Here is a 4,733-nt window from a genome sequence, read left to right on the forward strand (position 1 = left end):
GGTATTGCCTTTATCTTACTAACTTTATTTTTTAAACCCATGTGTAATTGAGCCCAGAATTAAAGATCTTAATTAAGAGTGAGTGTGTGTGTGTATGTATGTATGCGTTTGTGTGCACGCCCTTTAAAACTAATATGCAAGAAATTACTGTGTGGAGAATGGATTTAATGGTTCAGGGACTGAAGACCCCCTTAGGACAGTTAATGTCATTTCCCTTAAGACTAGTTTTCTTAAGCTCTTGAAGTAAGATGGATACATTCTTACCCCTCAACTCTTCAGGTTGACTTCTTTCCTTATCTGCGCTCTACTGAAACTGCTCTTATTAAGTTACTGATATTCTTTTGTTAAAATCTGATGGTCTTTTCTCAGTATCCTGATCTCTCTGCTTTATGACAGCATTGATCACCTTCTCCTGGATAGTCTTTCCTCTTTGGAGTTTCATGACACTACTTTCTCTTGGTTCATTTACCTGACTGCTTCTTCTGAATCCTTTGGGTTCATCATCTGTATTGTGCCCCCTAACTGGGTGTGGGGTATGTCCAGGGCCCTCTTATCTACACTGTCTTGGTGACCCTATAGGTTCCCTTGGGTTACTGATAAAGAGTTCTGCACTCTTTATCCAAGGCAAGTATCCCTATTAGCATTTCCTGGGTATTAGCATCTCAGACTTAATATGTCCAAAACAGAGCCCAACTTTACCTCTTTGAACTTGTCCCTACTACACTAAACTTCCCTGTTGAGGGTACCATAACCCTTCAAGTCTCCTATGTTTGCAAACTAGGATTATCCTTGACTTCTCTCTTTTTTTCACTGCACATAACTGATAAGTTACTAAATCTTCCTATTTCTATCTCTACAAAATCGCTTGAATTTGTTTCTTCTCTCTTCACACAGCCACCACCCTAGTTCGGACCTTCATCATTTTTCACTTGGATTATTACAACAACTTTCTGACTGGTATTCTTGCCTCTTAAATCTCTCCCCACTCCATCTTCCACATCAATGTTGTCAAATTCAAATGAAAATATGGACCATTTATCCATATATAAAGATGCCTGCAGGCTGCATATGAACTTAGTTTTAAAATAGGTTTTATTTTATTTTCATTTATTTTGTTAACTATTTCTCAATTACATTTTAATCTGGTTTGGGAGAGTACACTGGAGAGTACTGAGGATCACATGTGGCCTTTGGGCTTTGTGTTTGACACCTCTGCTCTATCTACGTTTCTACCAAAATGATTTACCTTAAAAGATCTGATCATGAATTTTCCTACTCAATACACTACCATGGCTTCCTACTGCCTTTAGGATAAAATGTAAACTCTTGTTTGGCTTTTAAAATCCTTCATACCCTTGGTCACCCTATCTTTCCAGCCTCATTACATATTACTCGCCTTCCCACGCTGTAGTTCAGCCAAACTGGTATGTCTTTCATTCATGGTACTCCATCTATGTCTGTGCCTTTCTACTGGAGGTCCTCATCCTGAATTCAATACCACCTTACTTCCATCTTATAGAATTTCTTCCTTCAAGATAACCACTCTAGGGATAGCTAGGTGGTGCAGTGGATAGAGCACTAACCCTGGAGTCAGGAGGACCTGAGTTCAAATCTGGCCTCAGACACTTAACACTAGCTGTGTGACCCTGGGCAAGTCACTTAACCCTGATTGCCTCACCAAAAAAAAAATAATAATCACTCAAGTACAATTATGTGAAACTTTTCCTAAATCTTCACCCCTCTCTCACCAACTGCTAGTACTCTTGCTAACTACTTAGCATTTATTCTGTATGTATTTCTTCAGTGTATACTCACATATGTCTATGTTTTCTCTGATAGAATGGAAGCTCCTTGTGAGCAGGGGTTTTTTTTTTTTTGGTCTTTGTATCCACAGCACCTGGCACATAGAAGTTTAATAAATACTGATTTCAAACTTGGTAATAACTATTGAATAGTCACAGTTAAGTATCAAGTAGTTTCTCATAATGCTTGTTAATAATAGGAGAGAGATGCCAGAGGTCATGCCTTTGAGTGTCAGAGCCCAGCAGAGACTGGAAGAGAGTTCCCTTACAAGAAGCCAGTGCTGCCACAGTAAATGAACTTGTAGCCTGAGTGCTAAAAAAGACATGCCAGGAAAAATGAGTAAACAAAACACCAAACAGAATAAGTCATATGGATTCAAAGAAAACCAGGAAGTTACTCAGATGAAAAGAATAGCTCCACAAATATAGAATTGTGGAGTAAAAAAAAAGAATTACCATAGGGATAGAAGAATGGCTGGAAGAAGTGAAACTATAAATAATGAAATTAGAAATAAGCTCTGGAGGGAAAAAATGGAAGGGAATAAATACCCTTGAACAGAAGGTGGAAAACCTTAAGTAATGGACTCCTGAAAAACAGAACAATAATATACAATTACTTAGACAATAAGAAATATTTTAACAGAGTCAAGATTTAAGAAATAGAAATTGTAAGTATCAAAAATGCCTGACTTGAAAACAAGTCAAGATAATTAAACATCAGACTCCCTGAAAACCAAACAAAAAAAGAAAAACTTGGATACCATAGTTCAAAAAATTCATTAAAGAAATCAGCTCAACTCTATTAGCACCAAAGGGCAAAGTAAAAATAGGATCTGTTGGTATCTTGAAATAAACTTAAAATAGAAGACACTCAGGAATGTCATAGCCAAATTCCAGAGCTGCTAAGTCAAAGAAAAAAGTACCAGAAGCAGCCAGGAAGAACCAAGGAATTTATAGTTAGAATCACACAAGACTATGTTGCAAGTACAACAAAAGAGGAGAAATCTTGGAATACAATAAATATTCCACAAGTTAAAAAAAAAAAGGTGTATATAATCCTATGGGGAGTGGGGAGAATGTTTAATAGAACAAAGGATATTCAAGTGTTCCTGATGAAAATACCAGAGCTGTGTAGAAACTTTGAAATGCAAACAATGGAGTCAAGAGAAAGCTAGGAAACTACATTTGAGCAAAGAGAAGGGGCTAAATGTTGCAGAAATGCCTAAGTTCTAATCCGGGTTAAGAGACATTTTCAGAATCTCACTGTCTTAAAGGGGCACTGAAAAAGTTAAGAAATATGAATACAAGTACTGACTGGTTTTGTTGGTTTTAGGAGAGAAAAGAAAGTGAAGAAGGAATACACTAAGAGATGAAGGTAGAGGAACTTATTTTCATAATTGGGGTGCATGACATGAATATGCAAATATGGAGGAAAGGGTTGGGGGAAATGAGCATCTCATACTCGACTACATAAAGGAAAGTTGAACAAATGTACAAAAGTAGTGGAGAAATATACAAACCAACAAGGAAACAAGTGGGGATGGGTGATTGGAGTTTAGTAGAATCAATGGATTAGAAAGAGGCATAAGAACCAGTGGCCACCCCTGGGATTCTCATCGAGAGAAGAGGCAGAGAAGTAGGGAGAGGCTATTTAATCTTAGATTACTATTTTTAAAAATTTATTTTGATTTATCAACAATCACTTCCATAAGGTTTTGAGTTTTAAATTTTCCCCCCTCCCTCCCCAAGATGGCACGCCATATATATATACATTCTTATTAAACAGATTTTCACATTAGTCGTGTTGTAAGGAAGAATTAAAACCAATAGGAGGAACCACCAGAAAGAGGAAACAAAACAAAACAGAAGAAAAAAATAGCAAATAGTATGCTTCCATCTGCATTCAAACTCCATAGTTCTTTCTTTGGATGTGGATAGCATTTTCCATCATGAGACTTTTGGAGATGTCTTAGATCCTTGCATTTCTGAGAAGCACTAAATCTATCAAAGTTAGTCATTGCACAACATGGCTGTTACTGTGTACAACTTTCTCTTGGTTCTGCTCACTTCACTCAGCATCAGTCCATACAAGTCTTGCTAAGTTTTTCTGAAGTCTGCCTGCTCATCATTTCTTATAGCACAATAGTATTCCATTACATTCACATAGCACAACTTGTTAAGCCATTCCCCAATTGATGGGCATCCCCTCAATTTCCAATTCTTTGCCACCACAAAAAGAACTGCTATAAATATTTTTGTACATGTGGGTCCTTTTCTCATTTTTATGATCTCTTTGGGATACAGCCTTAGAAATGCTATTGCTGATGGGGCAGCTGGGTGGCGTAGTGGATAGAGCACCGGCCCTGAAGTCAGGAGGACCAGAGTTCAAATCCGGCCTCAGCCCAAACACTTGACATGTACCAGCTGTGTGACCCTGGGCAAGTCACTTAACCCCAGCTGCCTAAGCAAAAAAAAAAAAAAAGTGCTATTGCTGAGTCAAAGGATGTTCACATTTTTATAGCCCTTTGGGCATAGTTCCAAATTGCTCTCCAAAATGGTTGGATCATTTCACAGCTCCACCAACAATGCATTAGTATTCCAATTTTCCCACATCTTCTCCAACATTTATTAGATTACTATTATTGATCATATTACTTTTTCCACCTTCTTTGCAAAGAAGAGTGTGGAGAGAAAAGTAGAAGAGTGATGAAAGTAAACACACTTGATAATTAATCATGAATGTGAATAGGATGATGAACTCCCCCATAAGATGAAATGGATTAATTGTAGTTTATGCGCTACGTTGTTTATAAGAAACACAATTCTAAAGACTCTTCCTGAGTTAAAACAAAAGGGTTGGAACAACTTGTTTTGGTGAATTCCAAAAAGCAGGGGTAGCAATCATGTTTTCAGACAAGGCAACAATAAAAA

This window comes from Vombatus ursinus, unplaced genomic scaffold (genome assembly GCF_900497805.2).
Source record: "Vombatus ursinus unplaced genomic scaffold, bare-nosed wombat genome assembly UNPS02008996.1, whole genome shotgun sequence".
In the NCBI taxonomy this organism is placed as follows: domain Eukaryota; kingdom Metazoa; phylum Chordata; class Mammalia; order Diprotodontia; family Vombatidae; genus Vombatus; species Vombatus ursinus.